Genomic DNA, 25,784 nt, shown 5'->3' with positions numbered 1-25,784 from the left:
TGACTTCACAGGGAGAATTTTTTCTTGGGCAGCAACTGGAGGATGTGTTCCATCAAAAGTAGAGAAAGAATGTGGAGAAGGAGAAAGACCAGGAGGCAGGGGCCCGAGTGCAGGAAAGAGGGGTCAGAACGTTCCCAGGATAATAGAAAATTACTTAGTATAACTCAGAGAGTCTCAGGGCTAAAGTCGAGAGTCCACACTGAAGGAAAGATGCTCCAGGAAAGGTGTCTCCAAAAGAATATTACCTGACTGTTCAGTCATGTTGAAAGAGGTGGATTGTTCCACAGAGACTTGGGAAAGAAGTGAAGATACTGGGGTAGACAGATGATTTGTTCAGAAATATTTGCTGAGTCTCCCTAATCTCTTCTCTGTGGGAGGGTGTATTTTCCAAATCACTGATGTCAGGGATGGCGTGTGGTCTGCTTTGTCCAATGGAATGAAGGGAAAGCACCACAGCCTCCCGTGTATGGAAGTCTTGAGAGCCGTCACAGAATATTTCTGTTCATTCTTTGCACACTCCTGGGAGGTGAGCAGATCCCAACTAAAGACTGCTCCTGCACCCTCGGTCCTAGAAAAAGGGAAAATGGAGGAAACCAACCACCATCCTGAAGTAGAACAGAGCAAGAAGTAACTTCTGTTGTTCGAAGTTCCTGAAATTTGAGGGGTTTCTATTATATCTGCATAATTTAACCTAGGCTGACTAAATACATAAAAAAACAAACACTGTCACCAAAAAAAAAAAGAAAGAAAGAAAGAAAGAAAAAAGCACTTTTAACACCAAGGTAGACAAACAGTTGCATAAGAAATTAAATGAAAGGCAATCTGCTGTGTGGTTCAAATTGGAGCAATTCATTCATTTGTTCGAAAATAAGTAATTAATACCTATTTACATGCCATGCACTATTTTAGGCTCTGGAAATAGAGCAGTGAATAAGACAGTTATTACCTTCATGGAGATTACTAGATACAACAAACAAATATCAAGTTGGTCAGAGGAGAAAAAAAACAGCTAAGGGGGAAAGGTGTGTCATAGGAAGGTGGTTTATTTTATACATGTTGTATATTTACACTGAGGCATGAAGGATGCAAGAGATGGAGCCATGGGGTGTCTGAAGGAAGAATCTTCTGGGAAAGGAAGTCAGTATACAGGTCTTGAGGGGGAAACTCAGTTGGTATTTTTAAGAAGTCACATGGAAGTCATTGCAGCTAAAGATTGGCGAATGACAGAAAATTAGATGAGATTAGAAAGATGGGTTGGGGGCAGGCAGTGCTTTTTTTTAACATTTTTGACTGTTAGGTTGAATGAATTAGAAACTATTGAGGACTTTGAGTAGGACTTTCAGGGTCTCACACACTCTGACTACTCTGTTGAAAATTCAGTGAGTAGACAAGTATAGAAGCAGACAGGCGGTGGACTGTTGCAAAAACTGGAGAAATACAATGGAAACATACTATGTGGAAACATGGAGATACAAGCCATAGGAAAACTCATTCTGGAAGAGCTAGAAAGGTTTGCCTTGGCAATGGAGTTAAAGTAGGTTGGTGAGAAGAGGGAGGTAGGAGACAGGTGTTTTCACAATGAGGTTTATAGTATTTGTGTGCATATGTGACTTTGACAAAAATAGAAATAAACATTTTAAAAATATAGAAACATTTTTTAAATGGTTTATGAAAATGTTTAACACCTACAATGTAAAGAGCAACGTATGAGGTTCATAGACAACAATGGAGTATAATACAAGATGGAAGCTTTGTTCTCAAGGTGTGCATGCTCTGCGTATGTTTCAATCTATTTAACAGCTCTCATAGAGCAACCCCCCCAAAGGACAGAAGCTTATCCTTTTCCCACGTCACATTCTTGAAACAGATAGTTCAAGATTGTTATGGAAGACACAATATTGAGGAATCTAGGATCCTTCCAACTTGTCTTATCCATACACAGATCAATACCCAACTCATTCTTGACTTACTGGATTTGGTTACTCAGTTCCTATATGACTTCTCACAGAGAAGAAAAGGCAGCAGCATGGTCAAATAAGCAGGGGCTTCAGAGACAAGTAGTCCTGGGCTTGAGGCCCAGCTCCTTCAGGTATCAATAGAGAAAACTTGTTAACTGGACCACTTACACTTCCAAGACCCCATCTCCAATATAGACATAATGTTATCTCTCTAAGGTAAATAATTTGTGCTCTATGTTTATTAAAATGAATGCCATGAACAAATTGGTGCCATAGTATCATTAGCTCAAGTGAGGTTCCTAAGTAAAATAGCAAAAATGTAAATCGGGTCATGTTACTCCTATGACTCTCTTCACGTTTGGCATCAGATCTATTTTCTTATCACACCTACAAGACCCCAATTGATTTTTCTGATTTTTCCACTCTAAACTCCACTCCACTGAAGCAAATTCCTATCTTAGATCCTCAGCTCTTGCCATTCCCTCTGCCTGGAATTATCCTTTCCTTGAAATGCATTTGACTTACTCTCTCATTTTTTCCCTGTTTATGCTAACATATTAGCTCCTCAGAAGGACATTCCCAGCCATGCAGGTAAAATAATAATTTTTATCACGTTCCTAATTCAAGTTTCCTTTTTATATATATCATTCTTCAGTCTATCATAATATACAGCATCCATCTCTCCCAAGAGAGATGATTCTGTTATGGTTTGGATGTGAGGTGTCCCCAAAAGCTCATGCGTGAGACAGTGCCAAAAGGTTCAGAGGAGAAATCACTGGGTTGTGAGAGTCTTAACCCAACCAGTGAATTAATCCCCTGATAGGGATTAACTGAGTGGTAACTGGAGTGGGAGGGTGTGGCTGGAGGAGGTGGGACTTGGGGTATGGCTTTGGGTGTATATTTTGTATCTGGAGAGTAGAAACACTCTCTGCTTTCTGATCATCATGATATGAGCTGCTTCCCTCTGTAACCCTCTCCTGCCATGATGTCAGCCTCACCTCCAGCCCAAGGAATGGAGCTGGCCTTCTATGGACTAAGACCTGAGCCTTCAAATAAACTTCTTCTCCCCTACGATTGTTCTGGCCGCATCCTTTAGTCACAGCAGTGAAAACGTTGACTAAAACAGTTTCACAACCATATTCTCAACTTGTAAAAATACACATTTTGTAGGCCTCAATCAATGTTTGTTGCAGATGCAGTTCTCAGCCTCATTAAACAAGACAGGAAAGGTAACCTAGGAAGGATCTCCCTTAAATGGAGGGCAATTTGTGAAGTTAGGAGGGATATATTTAAGGTTAAATTTTGAAAGTTATTTAGAAAAGGGACAGCTTTAGTATTTAGATACCTAATTAAGTATGGGTAAATATCTGATGTAAACAAATTGAAGATTGTATTTTCTCTTACCAAGTGTTGTCAACCTAAGACCATGAATAGAGACTGAAACCTTGTAATTATGTATTTCAAAATTTGTTCAAAACAGTAAAAAAGTAGAGTACAAGGTGGAAAACAGGGCTCAAATTAAATGAATAGTTCCAACTGAATCCTCACGTAACCAATTTCCTTATTGATCAACATAATTAAAGAAGCAAGAATTGAGATGTGTTGTCTTTTGACCAACTGAACAACCAACTGAAATATAAGTTCCAGTATCATACCTAACACAGTCAGTACTTGATCTGTAGAGGTGCTTATGAAATAGAGACTGGTTGATGGAACAGATATTGAGATCTGTATTAACAACTTCCTAGATAAAGTAAGCATTTGTGGATTAATAAAGCAATGCTTTCTTTTTGTTAAAAAAAATTGAATATGTATTTTTTATTTGTTTTAATTAGTTATACATGATAGTGGAATAGACTATGCTACATCACACATAAAAGGAGTATAATTTCTCATTTTTCTGGTTGTATGGAATCCCACTGGTTGTGTAGTCAGATATGTACATAGGGTAAATACTGTCTCATTCATTCTACTATTCTTCCTACCCCCATAACTCCCCTTCATTCCTTTCTACCTAATCTAAAGTAACTCTATTCTTCCCTAGCCCCCCACCCTTATAGTGAGTTAGCACCCGCATATCAGAGAAAACATTCCACCTTTGGTTTTATTGGGATTGGTTTATTTCACTTAGCATGATATTCTCCATCTCCATCCATTTACATGCAAATGCCACAATTTCATTCTTCTTAAAGGCTGAGTAATATTCCATTGTGTATATATACCACATTTTCTTTATCCATTCATCTGTTGAAGGACACCTAGGTTAGTTCCACAGTTTAGCTATTGTGAGTTATCTGCTATAAACATTGATGTGACTGCATCACTGTAATATACTGATTTTAAGTCCTTTGGGTATAAATCGAGGAATGGGATAGCTGGGTCAAATGGTGATTCCATTCCAAGTTTTCTGAGGAATCTCCATACTGCTTTCCATAATGGTTGCAACCAATTTCCAGTCCCACCAAAATGTGTGTGTCCCAACATCCTCACCAAAATTTTTTGTTAGTCGTATTCTTGATAGTTGCCGTTCTGACTAGAGTGAGATGGAATCTCAGTGTAGGTTTAATTTGCTTTTCTCCTGTTGCTAGAAATGTTAAGCAGTTTTTCATATATTTGTTGACCATTCCTTTTTCTTATGTGAAGTGTCTCTTTAGTTCCTTAGCCTATTTATTGATTTTTTTTGATGTTGAATTTTTTGAGTTCTTTATATATCCTGGAGATTAGTACTTTATCTGAACTTCATGTGGTAAAGATTTTCTCCCATTCTGTAGGCTCTCTCTTCACTTTATTGATTGTTTCATTTGCTGAGAAGATACTTTTTAGTTTGAGTCCATTCCATTTATTGATTCTTAATTTTACTTTTTGTGCATAAGGAGTCATATTGAAGAGGTCAGTTCCTAAGTTGACATGATGGCGATTTGAACCTACTTTTTCTTCTATTAGGCACGAGTTCTCTGTTCTAGTGTCTGAATTGGTCCACTTTGAGTTGAGTTTCATGCGGAATGAGAGATAGAGGTTTAATTTCATTTTCTTACACATGGATCTCCAATTTTCCCAGTCCCACTTATTGAAGAGGCTTTCTTTTCTCCAGTGAATGCTTTTGGCACCTTTGTCTAGTATGAGATAACTGTATTTATGTGGGTTTGTCTCTGAGGAATCTCCACACTGCTTTCCAGAGTGGCTGCATCAATTTGCAATCCCACCAGCAAAGTACGAGTGTACTTTTTCCCCACATCCTCACCAACACCTATTGCTGTTTGTATTCTTGATAATAGCCATTCTAATTAGAGTGAGATAAAATCTTAGGGTAGTTTTGATTTGCATTTCTCGAATTACTAGAGATGTTGAACTTTTTTCATGTATTTGTTGATTGATATTTTTATATCTTCTTCTGTGATGTGTCTGTTTAGTTCCTTAGTCCATTTATTGATTGAGCTATTTGTACATTTGGTGATAAGTTTTTTGAGTTCTTTATAAATTCTGGAGATTAGTTCTCAATCTGAAGTGCATGTGGTAAAGATTTTCTCCCACTCTGTAGGCTCTCTCTTCACATTACTGATTGTTTCCTTTGCTGAGAAAAAGCTTTTCAGTTTGAATCCATTCCATTTATTGATTCTTGCTTTTATTTCTCCTGCTTTAGGAGTCTTATTAAGGAAGTCTGGTCCTAAGCTGACTTGATGAAGATTTGGGCCTACTTTTTCTTCTATTTGGTGCAGAGTCTGGTCTAAATCCTAGGTCCTTGATCCATTTTGAGTTGAGTTTTGTGTGGGTTGAGAGATAGGGGTTTAATTTCAGTCTGCTGCATATGGATTTCCAGTTTTCTCAGCACCCTTTGTCAAAGAGGCTATCTTTTCTCCATTGTATATTTTTGGCACCTTTGTCTAGTATGAGATAACTGTATTTTTGTGAGTTTGTCTCTGTGTCTTCTATTCTGTACCATTCATCTACCTGTCTATTTTGGTGCAAATACCATGCTGTTTTTGTTACTATTGCTCTATATAGTATAGTCTAAGGTCTGGTATTGCAATACGCCCTACTTTACTGTTCCTGCTAAAGATTACTTTGGTTATTCCAGATCTCTTATTTTTCCAAAAGAATTTCATGATTGCTTTCTATATTTCTATGAGGTACATCATTGGAATATTAATTGGAATTGCATTGAATCTGTATAGTATTTTGGGTAGTGTTGGGGTCTTTAGCCCCCTTGCTCTTCTTGACCAGTGACAAGGGAAGGGAGCACTCCCCAACATGGCCAGACTGGGAAAGATAGGGCCGACTGACTGCCCGCATCCAGTCCTCCCAGCCGAGGACAATCAGACATGTCAGGGAGACCAGTCACAGCAGGAACTTGTTTATTGAGGAAGTCACACAGCTTTTATGTAGGGCGAAGGCTAGGTGGGAACCAATCAGCTTAAAGGTCAGCAAGGCACGGGGAGGTGGGGGGGTTCACACAGGCAAGAGTCCCATAGGACTATATGGCAAGCACGAGCTGATCACGTTGGCAGAACTGTTGTTAACCAATCCCTGACGGTGATCCGATTTATTGTCATTAACTTTTGAAATCGCCTTTGAGGCCTTGATCTTGCTCACCCGCCAGGAAATAAGGAGTCAGCCTGAGTTAGTTAACGTGTCATTAGTCCCAACAGGGTAGTATGTCTATTTTGACAATATTAATTCTGTTTATCCAAGAACATGGGAGATCTTTCTGGTTTTCATTAATTTCTTTCTTTAGTGTTCTATAGTTTTCATTGGAGAGGTCTTTCACCTCTTTTGTTAGATTAATTCCTAAGTATTTTATTTTTTTTCAAGGCTATTATGAATGGGGTGCTTTTCCTAATTTCTCTTTCAGTGGATTCAACACTTTTGAATAGAAATGCATTAGATTTATGAGTGTTGATTTTATATCCTGCTACTTTGCTAAATTAATTTATTAGTTCTAGAAGTTTTCTGGTGGAATTTTTTGGATACTCTAAATCTAGAATCATGTTGTCAGCAAATAGTGATAGTTTGAGTTCTGCTTTTCCTATTCATATCCCTTTAATTTCTTTGGTCTGTCTGATCTGGTAATTTCAAGGACTATGTTGAATAGAAGTGGTGAAAGAGGGCACCCTTGTCTTGTTACAGTTTTTAGAGGGACTGCTTTCAATTTTCTCCATTTAGAATTATATTGGCCTTGGCTTTAACATATATAGCTTTTATAATGTTGAAGTATGTTCCCACTATCTGTAGTTTTTCTAGTGTTTTGTACATGAAGTGGTGCTGTATTTTGTCAAATGCTTTTTCTTCATCTATTGAGATGATCATATGATTCTTGTTTTTAAGTCTATTGATGTGATGAATTACATTTATTGATTTCTGTATGTTGAACAAAACTTGCATGCCCAGGATGAGCCCCCATTTTATAATGGTGTAATATCTTTTTAATATGTTTTTGAATGCGATTTGCCAGATTTTATTGAATATTCTTGCATCTAGGTTCATCAAGAATATTGGTCTGAAATTTTCTTTCCTTGATATGTCTTTGTCTGGTTTTGGTATCAGAGTGATACTAACCTCATAGAATGAGTTTGGAAGGGTTCAAAGACAATTATTATGTCTTGCTAATATGTAATTCTCTTAAGCAATATGAAATGTCCTTCTTTGTCCCATCTGATTAACTTCAGCTTGAAATCCACTTTATCTGATATGAGGATAGAAATGCCTGCTTGTTTACCCAGTCCATGTGAGTGATATGTTTTTTGCTTAGCCTTTCAACCTCCTGTGTGTGGATGTCTTTGCCTATGAGATGAGTCTCTTGGAGACAGTGTGTTATTGGGTCTTGTTTTTTAATCCAATCTGTTATTCTCTGTCTTTTGATTGATGAGTTTAGGCCATTAACATTCAGGGTTATTATTGAGATATGATTTGTATTCCCAGTCATTTTGGATTATTTCTGGCTTTAACTTGACTTAGTTTCTCCTTTGATTGACTATTTCTTTAGTGTAGTTCCTCACTTTTATTGTTTTCATTTTTTTTTTTCATTTCCTCCTCATGGAATATTTTGCGGAGAATGTTCTGTAATGCAGGCCCTCTAGTTGTGAATTCTTTTATCTTTTGTTAATCATGGAAGGTTTTCTATTTCATCTTCAAATCTGAAGCTTAATTTTTCTGGATATAAAATTCTTGGTTGGCCTTCATTTTCTTTCAGAGTTTGAAATATGTTATTCCAGGACCTCTTAGCTTTGAGGGTCTGGGTTGAGAAATCAGTTGAGATCAGAATTGGTTTGCCCCTATATGTAATTTGCTTCTTTTCCTCTAGTGGCCTTTAAGATTTTATCCTTATTCTGTATGTTAGTTATTTTCATTATAATGTGTCTTGGTGTGGGTCTGCTATAATTTTGTACGTTTGGGGTCCTATATTCCTCTTGTACTTGATTTTCCATTTCATTCTTCAGATTTGGGAAATTTTCTGATCTTTTTTGAAAAGACTGTGCATTCCTTTTGTTTGTTTCTCTGTTCTTTCATTTATCCTGATAAATATTAAATTTGGTCTTTTCATGTTGTCCCATAATTCTTGGAAGTTCTGTTCATGGTTTCTACCATCTTCTCTGCAAGGTCAACTTTATTTTCAAAATTATATATTTTGTCTTCATTACCCAAGATTCTGTCTTTGAATTGGTCTAGTTTGTTGTTGATGCTTTCCATTGAATTTGGTTTATTGATTCCTTCATTTTGAGGATTTCTGTTTTTTTTTTTTTTTGTCAGAATCTCTACCTCTTTATTGAAGTAATTTTCCACTCCTTGTGTTTTCTCTTTGATTTCACTCCTTACACCATCCCTTACTTCACAGACCAGTTTAACTATGTACATTCTCAACTCCTTCTCTGACATTTCTTCTATTGTGCTGTCAGTGGATTCTATTATTGGAGCATCTTGGTTTGTTTGGGGATGTTTTGTTCCCTTTTTTTCATGTTGTTTGTGTGTTTTCTCATCTAGAAGTATGGATCTGAAGCAGTACAGATTCTCCACTCTAGACTTAGAGTGTCCCTGAAGTTTTCCAGTACTTCACCTTAAGGAGGAGGTTAATATTAACAGGACCCAATTCAAACCATATACAGTCTTAAACCTAATAGCTCGTATTAAAATATCTACAGTTTTCTCACAATAAACACAAATGATGAGTTCAATTATTGTCTACAATATAAACAGTAAATTTGCTAAAAGAGTATACAATTTCAAATGGTAGATAAAGAAAATAGAAGTGGTGTAGGATGTGATGTTTATGAGGGAGGAGAAGAGTAGTTAGAAGTAAAACTATATAGGAAGAGTGGAAGAGGAATCAATAGAGATTGGCTGATAGTAGGAGAAAAGATAATCTGAGAAACAGATAAGTGAGAGGAAAAAATACACACAAAGAAAAAAATTAAACATATAAGAATACGCAACGAAACTCTAAAATACTATTCACATATTACAATTTTTAATAAATTGATGCATGAAAAATACTTGGTTTCAAATATGGCAGAGATGTTAGAGAGGAAAAAAAATCCCAATGGAATTGTTTCCTTCTGCGTTCAAAAGTTTCTCAACTTCCATTTTCCACTGATAGGTAGGTTTGTCTGGAGTTTGATGGTAACTCCAGTCTGGTGGGAGCTAGACCAGTAGGTTAGGCAAGTTGACAGCAAGATGCTCTTACACCCTCTTCCAACCTTCCTACCTGATGTAATCATTTCTTTCCAATCCCAGGTACTTCAGGACTTGGGGAACTGGGCTCTCTCCAACCTCTAACCTGTGGCTCCTCCAACTTGCAGAGAGACCACCAGAGATATGCTCACACAAAGAAGCAACCTTGCAAAGAAATAGCAAATGGTGGCTACCAGCATTCTAAGCAGGAAGACCTCAGGTGCAGTCAAACCTGCAGGAACCCTGACACTGGACATCCAGGCCCTGACTGTTCTCCCCAGACAGAGGCGGCTGCACCCCAGTGGTGGTGGTAGCAAACCTCCTGGCACTCTGGTCCCCCAGGGCCTAGCCAGTGTCCCAGGACGGAGACAGCTGCATGCAACCAAACCTGCAGACACTCTAGTCATGACCTCTGGGCAGTGGCAGGTCAGCAGTAGTGGCCTAATGCTTTCCTATGTCAGCAAACATAAGTTAAATTTCCCATTAATTCACAACCCATTTGTGCTCTATCTGTTGATCTGCCTGTTTACTTTTTTGGTTTAAAAATCCTAAGATGTTACTGATGAACACAGCTCTATTCCCTGATTCCCAGTGTCGACTCAAACAAACTTAAAAGCCCATGTCACTTAACAGTCTCACTCTCCTTTTCCACCCTTTCTCTACCCAGGCACACTGCATGGCCAATGTCACACTCAGAGTGCCAGAAGCCAGTCCTTTGGACTTTGGTACTTAATACCAACTGACCCAGATATATGATCAGCCATCAATCTCTGACTATGAAAACCTAAGAGCTGATATTGAGCAGAATCTGAAGTAGGAGTACCTTGTATTTCTCTAATCTATAAACAAACTCTGAAGCAGAAGGTTTTCTTGATCTACCTCATTATTTTGTCCCCATTTCCATAATGTATCTATTGGAAGCACCTAGGCATCTCACTATATAATATTGCATTCTCTCAATTTCTATAAACCATTTATTTATGAAGTACTGTCAGTCAAATTACAACAGATTAGACTTTTATTTATTAAGAAATTAATTAAATGTTGTGAGTGGTCTACACACAAAGAGAAACTGCCAAGGTCCCTGTATGTTAAGTAAGAATTAAAATAAAACTCTGCTACCGCGTCTGTCACATCCCTTTAAAGCCTTGAGACAGGGTTTGCAGGATAATGCAGAATACCTTAATTCAATTTATTCTGGAAAAATATTGGCACCTTGTTCTATGCTTAATGACTATAAAGTTCTCTGAAAAAAATTTTTAAAAATACCTCTTGATCTAAAAATTTTACAACATAACCACTACATGTACCTCATTATACTCTAAATAAAGTTATCTAGTGTACTGGAATTTGGGGTGGGGGATGGATGGAAATGAAAGCTTTTCTTGACAATATTTTAAAATAACAAAATATAAAATGGATCCCAGTAGGTACAATCCAGCTAATTTCTTCCCTGCAGCTTTCAAGTTTTAGGATGAACACTAAAGGAACATGCTAGAAAACTAGGGAATATTCAACACTATCCATTCTCCAGAGTGTTGGAGAGATGGCCAATAATCAGATCATGCCCAACTGTCTGTTTTTTTCTACAACTAAGAAGTGCATAAGTTGCTTTCTCTCAAGAGAAACTGTCTCTGGAACAAAATATCTGATATTTATAATACTTACATCCAATATCTGCATTAAGCTACAACTTGAATAAAAGCTGGGAATTCTGGTTCTTCACCCAGAAGTGATTCTAGTTCTTTACCTAGAAGCACCAGGAAATGGGCAATGGCAATTTCATGGTAGAAAACTTAAGGCAGTCTACTCAGTTTATTCCTTCTCCAGGAGCCTCCCCCAACCCCCAGCAAGCATATTAATATCTTGTGATTCTATCTCCCTCAGATTCGTAGTTTGGCTCTGCGGGTGGACACTGAATCAAACTGATTCAGTCAGATTCACACTTGTAAGCCTTGATGTGTGATTAGATCTTTGACACATGATTACAGGAATTGTGAGGTGGCCAGATTCTGTCCCTGGACAAGGAAAGAACGAGAGGCAGGAGGAGACAGAAGCAGTGATAAAGAATCAGAGATCAGAAGCAATGAGAGCAAGCAACCTCTCAAAAATTTTGTTCAGTCACATCCCCACTCCTTGACCAAACAGGAGAAATACAAGAAGTATAAAAGAGTGTAAGAGTCAAGAAAGAATAAAAACCAGTTGTTACATCTGTTGATTATGCTCCATAATTTATATATACATTAGATATATTCTTTGGTAAGTACCAAATGTTTGTTAATTTTTTAAAACAAACTATTCTACATCTATTAATAATTTTTTGCCCTTGCAAATGTGACCCACTATTTAAAACAAGTTTCTTGAGGTCTGAGTTGTGCATACATATATGGACTTCGGAAAATGAAGGTGATTTTATATGCACAGGAAAGACTTCATTGAATGAATCCAGGCATACAAAATTCAGCTCAATTACCACCATTCAGTATTGTTAAGCTATCTAAGCAAGTCATGTAATTTTCATCAGTATCCTTTTATGCATATTCAAGACTACAAAATGACAGTAGGAAATACCCATTTCTACAGTGAACTAATTAGAAAGAAAAATTCAGTTTGGATTCATCAACCGGGAGTCTGTTTTTAGGTTAATTATTGATGAATTGTCCATCAGGTGTGCATAAGACTACAGTGACAAAATTAATCTTGATTAAATTCAAAAATGTTTTATTTACAGTAGCTCTAAATTATGTATTATATTTCAAATAAGATTTCAGGATAGGTTGTTTTCTTTAGGAGACAATCTTCCTTAACTATAACTTGCAGTATCAATCAGCAGTAAGTTTAATGACATTATTTATCTTTCATAGATTTGTTCAAAACATTACATAGTAATTAGTAGGATACCTAAGTAAGTGAAAAGGGACAATAAAGTCAAATCTCTTGGGAAAATACTGGCAGAAGGGAAAAGGAATGAGATAAATTAACCTAAAAATCTATTTCAATTATTAATTTTGTTTTGAATGTGAAAGTTGACACAGTGAAATACTAATTATCATTCTTATGTATATGACATGTTTATGGCCAGATACATTCCACTTTTTAATTGGTATTATTAATCACTATTTTAAATATACTGTGACAAATAGGAATTCCTTCTTCTTACTTCTTTGTTCCTTTTTTACTTCTTCTTTTTAATTTCCCTAATTTTTCTTCACTTTTAAGTTTAGAAAATAGATAGGGCATGAGTAGATGTCAAGCAAAGTCTGCCCAATCTACTTCAAATTTTAATATGCTAGAGAAAATGACTGGGATCCTGAAGGACTGAGTGAACACCTCAGTATGTAGTAGAGTTTCATCTGAAGAATTATAATCTTTGAGAAAAAACTTGAAACACATATGGCCTACTGTTTTAATCATATAATCTTGGGTGAGGTATGGTGAGACCTGATACAGATCAAGAGAGAGAAATCCATAATTACTCAGAGAGCGCCTCCAGGGAATCAGCAGGGTTGGTCAAGAAGCAGAGGTGGATAGGGAGTTATGGGCAAGAGCCTTTATCGTGGTTTCTGTAGGAAGAAACAGGCAAGGCAGAGAAAGCAGGTAGAGGATTGACTAGGATGATTCATTTCAGCAGGTTTGGGACACAGGAGCTGTCTCTGGTCATCTGGCATCTGGACATCTGGCATCTGGTGGATAGTAATCCAGTGTTTAAAGGACCAGGAAAGGAAGTGGTTGGAATTATGGATTTAATCAGCTACTCAAGAAGTAGAACTGACCATCCTCTAGCCAGGGTGTCTGAACAGGATCAATACAGCATTTATAAAAATCACATTACTCATATACAGCAGCAGATCTAATATAGGTGTCAATAGACCAACCTCAGGTACTGCTACAATCACAGTGGATGTCTCTTAAAAATAACTATGGTGTGTTATTCTACCAAAGGAAGAGAAAAGGCCCCTAAGTTTTGTTGCTTAAATTCTCTTCTGACCAAGAAGGAGGGTGTGATGGTGTCCTCCAAAAACCTGGCTGCAAAGTCATAGAGATGCATATAGGGGGAAAAAAGGGGAAAAGTCCATCAGAATTTTCATAAATATAGCTTGTTTTAAAGAATATGGACAAAACCAAGCATCTTTAATGGCTCATGTGGTAAGCAAATTCTTATTAAAATCTAAACATTAAGCAATTGCAGGCAGAGAATGAGAAATCCTTTAAAATTGATATTTAGTAATTTAATCCAAGGGAAAAATTTTTGCAGCATGGATTGGCACAGGGAAAGGTCAGTGTGGCAGAGGAAGAAAATGGTTCGATGTACAGAGACAGCAGGAGAAGACATATTTGCAGACCTAAGAGCAAAAACAGCTCCAGAGCCACAACTGTACGCTTATACCACTCCCTTAGGAGAAGGTCAGGAAGTGCATTCCACTAAATTCATTTGCAAAATTCCTTGCCTAGGTTCTGTTTTTATTGTTGTCTGCATAGCAACTGCAGATAACTCTCATTTCAGTGTGGTTTGACTAGTCTCAATTTCTTGTCATTGTAAAGAAGTAGTACATTGGTAAAGATACCACCTGTTTCCCATGGGTCATTCATGCACCTGAGCTCAGTTGTTAGAAATGTGGGTAGCACCAGTAAGTAGGAAATGCCTGTGGGAAAGCACTATTTGGCAGGTTTGGTCTACCTTTCACTGTTTTCACTACTTTAAAGAAATTTTTAGACTCAAGACTGGTCTTTGCTCATCAAGGTCAAAGATAACACTCTTCTTAGGTTTTGGGCTACAGGATCAAGACAAATAATACCCAGACCCAAAGGCAATATGTCTCTAAATGACCCACTGATGGTTGGTCACCAACCCAAATGAGCTGATGCAAAACATCTGTGGGTAGGCAAAGGGCTCTGCCTTGTAACAAGCTCATCTGGTAATCCATGACATTCACACCTCTGCCCTGTAGCCTGAAGAAATATATGGTTCTTTCCATTGTTATCAAATTGCCATCCCAATACAGATCCAGGCTTTTTTAATATAAAGGGCAAAGGAAAGAAAGGAGACTCAACTCTGTTGCTACTCATTAGTGACAAGGAACAAGAATTAGGACTTCCGTAATTATTTACTTCATGACATAGAACATGGTACCTCAATGGATAAAACTTAGACCTCAAAATATTTTTGAAACAGTATCTGTTCAATACACATTCACTTCAGGGAGCCCCATGCTGGAAGTTGATTTTAGATTTGAATCCCCTTTACCTGTATAATGTTTGATCGTCTTAAAGTTCTTCTGATCTTTCACTTTCTGAAGGATCATCCACCCACTGACACACATTAAGCATGTTCTTTATTACACCCATATGATGCTTTTCTTTTCTCAGATTGTGTGTGACCCAGTAGAAAATAAAATAGACTAAGAAGACCTAAAATCTGGTCTTTCTTCGGCCTTTGAGTACCTACTGTCAAGTCGATTGAGTAAACCCACCTCACATCTTTGTATCACTCAGTTTATCCCTACACAAAATAAGGGGGTTGAACTTCAGGTGCCTTACAGTCCTAAAATTAAACAAGTCAATAAATGTCTAATGGTCCTTTGAAAACACAACATTGCAGTCCTGAACTTTTCATTCTGAAAGAAGGAAGATTTGGATATGAATTTTACAAAATGTATTTTGGGTCATAATGGTAGATTAAACCAACCCTGACTCCATTTCTAGGATGACTTAGACAATTCTGCCAGCACTGTATGTTTTGATTTTCTCTAAAGAAGTCAGTAAGCCTAAGAATACCAGATCTCATGAACCAAAGAAAACCCATGCATGATGGCGAGAATTATCCCCCTTTATCCTTGTAAACAGTGCAAGTGAAACCAGAGTCCCTGTGTCTAATGGCCCAGAAGATAACTGAGGATTTCTTTTGGCTGGGGAGTGTAAAACTAGAAAAAAGAAGATTAATTTTATGGTCTCACCAACCACACAGATATGTGGTAATTAGTGTAGCCTAGGGCTCTCCTGCCTCAAACTCCTTTTCCATTATACCAAAAGAAAAGGCAGATGAGACATAAAAGTTGTCACTCTGCAAATATTCAGAATTTTCTGCTTTCAAAATGCTAGTAATTCCAGTGACTCAGGAGGCTGAGGCAGGAGGATCACAAGATCAAAGTCAGTCTCAGTAGTTTAGAGAGGTCCTAAGCAACTTAGCAAGACCCTATGTCAAAATAAAAAGGAATGTAGCTCAGTGGTTAAGTGCTTCTGGGTTCAATCCCTCATACAAAAAATAATAATAATAATAAATTAATAAATAAATGAAAACAGATAACTGAGTTAACCATTTTTTGAAATTATTATTTTGGTAATTTAAATTTGTATATTTATATCAGATGTCAAAACATCACAACAATTTTTATTTGATATTTATTAGAATTATGTAATCTAGCTTGAAAGAACCCTGAATGGTAGACTGAAAAGAGCTGAGTCCCAAGACAGGGCAGAAAACATGGTCCGCTGCTCTTCAGTCACTGGAAACTTGGACATAACGTGAACCCTTTGAGCTGCCACCTGAGCACAGCAGGGGAGTTGCCTAGATGATCTTCAAGCTCCTTTCTGGAGTTACAGTTCCTGGAACCTATGAGACCCACTAAGTTTATAGTGAAGGAAACTGAACCCCAACAAGGTTAATTAAGTAGCCTAAGGCCCATGCTAAGCTAGATGTCAACTCTCTTGTCTTTGGGTCCAGTATTTTTTTCAAGTAATCCACAACTCGATAAATCAAAAAGGGCCCAGCAAAAGAGAAAATTGGGGGCTTGGAGAATAACTGATTTCTCCAGAGTTATATGACTAATTGGAGGGAAAGGAAAGATGAGAACCCAGCTCTTTTGCTTTCAAGTCCACAGATGTTATCTCTAATGAACAGAGGTCAGCATTGACTCTAAAGAAACAAATTAATACATGGGACAGACACAGGAGCACAACTGCTAAAAGAAATGATCAATAGAGGAGTTAGGAAAACAAGCAGCAATGATTTTACTATAATTGGCTAGTAGTTATTCAAGGAGTAAATACTGAAGATGGATTCAATAAAACCAGTCTCTTCTAATTGTATAGATACTGAACAGAGATAACTTCTAATTTATTATTAACTCTCATTTAATCCAATTTTCCCTTATAAACTTATCTGTGGATGTGTTTAGTAGGCAGAAATATTAATGCTAGAGAGAAGATAAAATCAATGATTCCTAAATTGCGTTTTAAGATTTGAAGTAATCTTTAGATATATAGTACAGTATTAGATTCTTTATATAAATGGTTTTCAAAATAATTTAATCACAGTTTCATTCTCTTACCTGCAAAACATTCAGATATTGAAATTATATAACTGGTAATCCTATTTTGTTTCCTCTTGATTTTCATTATTTTCCAAAAGAAACATTTATGTCTTCAAATACTAATTCTTGTACTCCTGCACATAGCTAAGGATTTCCTCACACCTCATCTTTCCCTCTCCAGAGTTTTCCTATAACCCATTTTCTGGTTTTTTTTTTTGGGGGGGGGTGGTGAATAGAGGAAAAGACAATGATGCTTTGTAAAGGATAAGATAAATGTAAAGTGGAAAAAGAAAACCAGTAACTATTGTGTTCTTTAAGTCAGGGACACTGCTAATGTACGTTTCTCATTTCATTCTCAGAATATCCCTCTGAGATTGTTGCAGTTATCCATATTCACAGTCAAAGAAAGGAACTAAGAGGTTAAATTATACAGTCACAAGGACACATAATTAGTAAGTGATTTGGGAATCCAGAATGAAAGTTAGTATTTTTCTTTGGGTCTCATTCCATTAGATTTTTTTTTTTATATTTGGAAGATCTAAAAATATTTCTCAATAAAAAGCTTATCTAAAACCAATCACTAATAAATAAATGTCTCAAACTAAGATTGAAACCAATAAGCACAAAAATGATTAAAATTTATTTCAAGCTATGGTCTGATTCAAGCACTATATGGCCTTTCATTCAGAACAAGCTGACTTTTGCAGGTGTCTAATATTCAGACAGAAGTGCAGATGTTGTCTTAAAAATGATTATTTACTTGCTTATAAATAACACTGTAATTTGCATAAATACAGACAGAATAGGCATCTAAAAATTACACCCGTATAAAACCTTAGTACAGAAGCTAAGGAACTTCCAGCTGTGCCAGCTCAAAACCAACAGATGTGGTTCACTTTGCGGATTTGTCAAGTAATCATGACAGTGTCTTACAAATGCAGGAACATGAACAAACACCAAGTCAGAAATCATTCTAATTCTTTTTCAAACCAAGTAACATAAATCATCAGGACAATTACCAATTGTCCCTGTAAGAGATAATAGATGCTTTAATGCAGAAATAGAGATATCAATAAATGCTATAGAAACTCACCACATTCAGACTGCAGAAAAAAAATACTATTTCAGAAGGGTAAAAGAATGAATCGTAGCAAATCTTTAAAAGAAATTCAATTTTCTTACTTCCTGCTTCCTCCCTGCTTATCCACATTTACAGTCCATTTAAACACATACCCGAAAAATGTTTAAAGGTAATTTACGAGATTCATCATCATTTGAAAACTTTTCCGATTCTCTGAGCTTTGCTATACTAGCTATACTAGCATTTTTCTTTACTACATAATCACACATTTCCCACTATGATTTTCTTAAAGTGGAAATAAAAAGACCCAATAGTTACAGGCTTGCCGAGGGGATAAATATGCAACGTAACAAAGTCCTTTAAATCTCCTAACAAAAGGGGCTCTCACATACAGTGTATTATTTTATTTTGAACTGCTTACCAATTTAGATCTAATCTAGGAATTGTGATAATGCCTAAATCAGTTAGATTTCAGGTAGTAATACAGAAGTAACTTGTCACTGATCAAAATATAGCTAATAGAGCAGGCATCTACAACTTTTTTCTATAAATGGTTAAATGGAAACAAATCTTAGACTTTGTGAACCTCTGTTGTAGACACAACATAAATTAAGAGTGTGTCTATACTCCCGTAAAACTTGATATACCCAAACATACAGAGACTGGATTTGGCTAGCAGGCCGTAGTTTGTTGATCTCTATACAAGAGTAATTCTTATTATAATTTTTTTCCTTTGAAATTAACAGGGTATCAGACATGTTAAAATTCAACTTTGAAGGCTTTTTAATAGCAGAGAAATGTAAAATTTGATTTTGATTTATTAGCTATAGAAAACACTATTTCCTTGATTAAGTCAACTCTCAGATCTAAAACTAGTTGTGCACTTCAATGAGAAATAGACACTGAATATTTATTCTAAATTCTTGGTGAAATGTACTAATACTTCATAATTTCATAAAACATCTTCATAGCCTTTCTTCAAGCAGAAAAATTACTGGCATCATTGCTAGAGGCTAAAATAGTGATGGATGGTCAAGAAAAATTCTATTCATATTACAGAGGTAGAATCAACCTCTCCTTCCCCAGTCAAAACATAACTGCCAGGCTATTGATTCATCTCCTAGCCCAGAGAAGAAACAAAATGTGCTCTCCTCAGTGACAGGCCACAGAATGTTCCTTACCTTTCTTCCAGGTTCACATTTACGTTTCATATTCAACTAAACTGTGAACTAGGAATGTAGATGCCCAGGTCACATTGGTGATCAATAAGTATTTATTTTATGAATATGAGAATCCTGAACGATAATTTTCAACAGATGACAAGAAAAGCTCAGTTGAAAACCTTAGGACTGCCACTTGGAATTTCTATAACCAAGTTGTTCTGTCCTGGCACTTCCCCAGTCTCTGGTGGTTAACCACAGAGTACAGCAGTATCCACATGCTTCTGTTAAATTTAATCAAATGCTTATAAATCACCTACCATGTCTCTGTCAAATGCAAATGCTGTGAATACAAGGAAAGGTGAATTTTCCACTTCCTTCCACAGCATATAGCCTCCACTCATGCACAAGTACCCAAATTAGTTTCATAAGCATTCTGATGTTCTCATGAAAACAGCCAAAGAGGTAATTTTTTAAACCGTAATTTTTTTTGCCATAAATTATTTAGCTTTATTCAGAGCATTAGAATGTATAAGTGGACAAATATACAATAACTCAGACTTCAAAAAGGAAGAAATACAAAATGAAATCTCAGTGGTGTTAAGGCATTTTTCAAAGTGCTCCATGGATGTTTACTAATGCTGTTTTATGAGATCAATTCTTGAATTCTACTATTCCTAGTTATAAAGAACTGCTGCCAAATATTAAACCAACTTTTGAACATTAAAATTTTAATTGTTTTACGTATTAGCATGGAGAGTTTCTCTGTCAGTTTTTAGATGAAAACATTGTATATAAAGTTACCCAAAAAATATGCCAATGGCTAACAACATAAACAAATGTCTTCTTCACATCTTTTTGAATAGACTGTGTTGGCTCCACTTCAGGCTGAAGGTCATATTGAGTTTGACTTTCCTTGCCAGCCATTTTAGGATCCAGGTCAAAGGACCTGCAACCCTGGGGCATGCCCTTCTCACCATCCATGCAGAGATAGTAGGGAAAGAGGCCCAGCAAACCAAACCACAGATGCCCGTGAAAAGTTTCTCCATGAGCTCAGGGTGACCCCATTCACTCACAGTCCAACACAAGGCACATGGTCAAGTACATTGGTGGAACAAGAGTGTTTTCTCTTTGAACTGGGGAAAGGAAACTGTGAATATCTGCTAAACAACAGCGGCAAAAGTCAAGTTAGGAAGACTGAAAAAAAAGTATTTGGAAGTTTCAAAAATATATGTACAAAATCATAAACTTTTGGAATAATCAAAGGACAGGACTCCAAATGGAAAGAAAATGAGTGGTGATATAAAAAGAGAATCAGGCAGACTAATCTGTTCCGGCAGGGGCAGTCTAAATCCCTATAGAATGAAATTTGAGCTTATCACCAGAGAGGAGCGAACAGGGTATTTTAAAAATATTTCTGCTCCAATGGACAATATTGAGGATAAGCATTTTCTTGGATTTTTAGTTCTCTTTTAAGAGAGCTATACTGATGCAATAAATGTAATAACTGTGCTTACTGATGGCTCATATTTAGAAAGAATAAAGTTCAAAATTGTTAACCATAAAAAAGGAAGTGTTTTTCCTCTGTGAATTTCAAAAATATTTTATTTACTTTTTAATTGACAAGTAAAAATTGTACACATTTATCATGTATAACTTGATATTTGAAATACATGCACATTGTGGAATGGCTTTATTGAGCTAATTAATATATTACTACCTTATATACTTATTTTTTGGTGTGATGAGAACAACTAAAATCAATTCTTAGTGATATTTAGAGTACATTGTTACTGACTATGGTCACCATGTACAATCCTCTGGGTTTTTTTTTTTTTTTCTGAATAGATTTGGGTAACAATAATCAAAACTGAAAAAAAAGAACAAAAGGCATTATTTCCCAGAAATAAAAGGAAATATAAAGATCGCAATGCTGTAAGATAAAGTAAAGGGACATTTTGAGGTTAATTTCAGAACCTCTGTTCATTTCTAAATGAACAGAGACAACTGCTTATTTTTAAGTTATGAATAATTAGTCCAAGGAATGAAGTGAATCAGAGTTGGGGGGAAAAAATTCTGCAAATCTTCACTGACAGAATTTCATTAGCGAAATCTTGCAAGAAACTGAAAACCATCCCAAAAGCTAAGTCATGTGAGAAATATCTGAATCCTTCCTTCTTGGATTAAGAAATTTTATTTGCTAGTTCGGCTTAACAGGTATCTGTTAAGTTCTGTTCATTGATTTGATGAACACATTCTGTATGCTTCCTAGGTAACATGTCTTTGCTAGGTGTGAGGAATACATAAAAAATGTAAGCCTGGCTCTCAAAAGCACCCTAGCCAGGTCAAAGGTAAACTAATAATCATAATACACTGTGAGAATGTGATGGGATGCGCTCTTCGTCTTGTTTCCCTGAGAAACAGAACTACTGATGCAAGGATGTGATTGAAAATAATTTATCTGGAAAGTGAAAGATATACCAGTTAAGAAGTAGAAAAATGAGAAGGAAGGGAAGTCGACTGAAAAAGATGCAATGTAAGGTCGCACTGTGAACCAAGAGGCTTGCACCTGCTGGGAGCTCAGAGCATAAGTATGGGACACACACTCCAGAGTCAGGGTACTGGACCATTAGCCTCCCAGCATTCTCACCCTGCCTGTTAACAAGGACAGAATGAGCATGTGAAGACCTTCAGGCAACAGGAGGCAGAAACTGGAAGGTGCTAGGAAGTTGGTTGGTAGGTGCCATAATGGTAAGGTTTGAGAGCACACAAACATCTGCTACAGAAGTGTCATATTCACAGCTGTTCCTGACAGGGAAAGAGGAAGTCAAGGTGGAGGGCTTTCTGGAGATTACGCTTGAGGTTGGAAGATGTGTAACCCAGGCTGAGTCAGGCAGATGGCACACAGGCCTATAATCCCAGTGACTCAGGAGGCAGGAGGATCTCGAATTCAAAGCCAGCCTCAGGGAAAGTGAGGCACTAAGCAACTCAGTGAGATCATGTCTCTAAATAAAATACAAAATAGGGCTGGGGATGTGGTTCAGTGGTCAAGTGCCCCTGAGTTCAATTCCTGATATGCAAAAAAAAAAAAAAGACTTACCCAGGCTGAGAAAGAGGGGAAATGTTATTTCTGTCAGGATAAGCGTGAAAGCATCCAAAACAGAAGAGTGCAGGACACTTAGAGGAACCATGAGATGTGTGTGTATGGTTAGCCAGTGAAGCCAACTGGGTAGGCAGAAGTAAGGTCTGAGTTAGCCTTGAATCCCCATGCTAAAGATTTGACTCTAGCATTGCATGACATTTGTGAAGTACAGAAATAGAGATATACTATAAAGCACGGTAGCATGATTTAAATGGCATAAATGTGGCAGTCCATTGAAATCTTTGCTTGTCTTCCAGAATTTTCACTTTGTAACTGAGTAAACTTGGTCAAGCAGCACGTGTATTGGGGATAAGTAAACACACAAGAGACAAATGGTATCTCCACTTTCATTAGATTCTGGTGAGGGGGAAATAAATAGATATGCAGATAGGAAATAAGAATTTCAGATAGAGGAAAGTGTATAGATGGAAAGGCAGTGGAATAGCTACTGCGCTATTTGGCTAGAGTTGTTAATGAAGGCTGGTCTGAGGACAGGTCATTTAAACTGTGAACTAGAGAATGAGGAAGCGAAATAGCTGAGGAATAGCCATTCGGTGTGCAGTTTCAGCCAGTTAGGCTATTTCAACATATATATCTAAAAGGTGACTTTAAGTGTGAGCAGGAGACAGATCATATTATGGAGAAGAATTGGGATTTTAATCTAAAGGTGATGGGAAGTTGTTGGAAGATTTTAAGTACTTGAACGGTATCATCAAATAATACACATTTTTTAACTTGCCTGTGTTCCTCTGGAAAAGGTATTATAGGTGGCAAACATGGAAACAGCGAGACCAGAGAGGAGGCTATTGCAATAATTTAGGACAGACATAAAGATGGCCTGGGTTGTGGCAATAACTGTGGAATTGATGGAAAATGGTAGAAATTCACTATTTTAAAGGTTGTTCACAAATACTGAGAAGGAAGAGAGGATTCAAAGCTACTAAGTAGTGAAATGATTAATATGCTGTCTTATGCTATCTAAATTTCATGTTATTGTTGGATAAAAAAATGCAAAGCAGAAACTTGGACTACTGGAGCTCCTCAATGAGCATAAGTTGCTAATATCACTATGATTACTATGTTGATATCATGACGCAAGAACAACTTGACATATTCAAAATAATTCTGGGCCAGATCCTGCCCATTTTCCAGAATTAGACATCATTCTTTCCTTTGTGCTTCAGCTCTTGTAATACCTCCTATTTTACCTGCAACCTCCTATAAACTCTTCCACTTTCCAAGGCTGTTATTTATCATCTTCTACTCTGTTACTTAATCTCCTTGACAGTTCTTGGATTCTCCTTTGAAGATGCTCTGAGCTCCACCCCATCGTCATGAAGTGAATCTGAATCTCCTTTTGCTTTTTTTCTGTGTGTTGGGGGTAGGTTGGGATTGGAGATTGGCCACACCCCCAGGGTGTCCACCACCGAGCTACATCCTCAGCCTATTTTTTTTTTTTTACACTCGCCTCAAACTTGCAATCCTTCTGCCTTAGACTCCCAAGTCACTGGGATTATAGGCATGCACCACCCCACACGACTTCCTTTTGCTCTTTCTCCACTGATAATATCTTATGACAAAATACCATAGACTGGTGTCCTAAACAACAGAAATTTATTTCTGTTTTGAAGGCTGAAACTTCAAGATCAGGACAGGGTAAGGTTGTGGTGAGGGTCAACCCATGGTGGAAAGAGTGAGTTCTTGCCTGCCTGTTGAGAACAGGGTGACATCTGTAAAACACCCCCCGCCCCCAGCAGGAAGGAAGGGTGCACAAACACTAAGGAATGAGAAACTATCTTAACCACCAGGATGTAGGTGGTTGTGACAGTGCCCTCAAGAGCCAACACAGGACAAATAGGACATGCTGGCGCACCCCCACCCTGGGCTTATCAAGGCTATTAAGAGACCTGTCCGAGGAATGTGCAGCTGCCCAGGAACCTTATCTATCAAGGACAGGGGGGTCTAGCCCCGACTCATCTCCTGCATAGTTCACCCCTTCCCTCCTCCCTTCTTCCTCCAGGACCGTTCAGTTCTGGCGGGACCCAATGAGAATCAAATAGATTGGCGGGACCCAACTAAAGAGGACAAATGTTTAGCTGTTCAAATGTTAACCAGTAATATACAGGTCTTTGTGTGTGAATGCTTGAAAATCTCTTAAATAGAGTGCTTTCTCACCCCTCAGGACTGCTCCCCACTCAGCCATTGTAGTGATCTGAGAGGCTGGTTGCAGTCCAAGCTCGAGCTTGCAATAAAACCTCGTTGTGTGTCTTGCATTACCATGTGCGCACTTTGACTCTCTGGGGATTGGTTGATATTGAACCCCAACATGCCCTCTTATAATCCTATCATAGGTTCCTAGTCTCATGACCTCATCTAAGCCAAATTTCCTCCCAAAGGTTCCACTTAATACTATCACATTGTGGTTAGGACTTCAACATATTGTGGAGGGACACAGCATTCAGTTGGTAGCGGTGAAGCTTCTTGGCAGTGGTAAGCATATTCCAATGTGTGGAGATGAGAAGGGAGACTTTATTTAGTGTATCTTTGCCATGATCCCTCATTCTGCTGGACTGGCAGGAAATTTAACACAGTCATTTGGGTCATTTAACACAGTTCCCCCAATCTGTGCCACATTTTGTAGTGCATGTGTAATGTATAAAGCTGCTCCCCCGCCCATCAGGTACAACTATTATCCCCGCCTCCCAACCATTTGTCAGTCTGTGAACATCCTAGCTAGCTATTGGTTCATCAGTCAGCTAGCAAGTATCCTTCTCTGATATTAGTCCCCTATTAGCCCGGCGGAATTCAACTGTTTTACTGTAGCTTCCCCGCCATCTTTTTCCATTCTTCTGTCTGTCCTACTCACTTTTCTCTATCCTCCTGGCTTTCCACTCTATCTAGCGCGCGCCTTTTCTTTTCCTTTCTATTTTCCTCTCATTTTTCTCTTACCCTGCAGGGAGACACTCTGTTCGCTTAATAAATCCCCTTATGTGATTTCCCGTGTCCGGCATGGTTTCGTGGGATTTCCTTACAGCATGTAGTGTTGACGAGTTAAGAGGGTCTCTCTGATTGTTAATCATCTTTCCATCCTTACATCTGAAGTTGGCTTGTTGATTTCCACATGGCCCCTTATCAGTGTTCTTTTCTTCTGGCCTTGGGATATTGTCAAAGAAAAATTCTATCAGAAGGAGTTCAATGGGTAAGGAAGACTTTATTCAAGACTGTTTCAATAGGGCTTAAGACTGTCACATTGGGGAAGAGATGTTGAACTTCACTTGGTTGAAATAAAAAACAGGAGAGATTTTAAAGGTTGAGTAAGAGGAAAGATAATTAAGGACAATGTTAGAGGGGGAGTTGCTAGGGACCACATCTTTCTTGGTGATTAGAAGTCAAAAGAATGGCTCCCAAATCCTTGAGAAAGACAATTGTTAGGTATAAAACTGACAAGAGGCTGGGAAAAGACTTACATCA

This window comes from Sciurus carolinensis, chromosome 1 (assembly GCF_902686445.1).
Source record: "Sciurus carolinensis chromosome 1, mSciCar1.2, whole genome shotgun sequence".
NCBI lineage: Eukaryota > Metazoa > Chordata > Mammalia > Rodentia > Sciuridae > Sciurus > Sciurus carolinensis.
The sequence above is the reverse complement of the archived record's forward strand: the minus strand, read 5'-3'. Positions refer to the sequence as shown.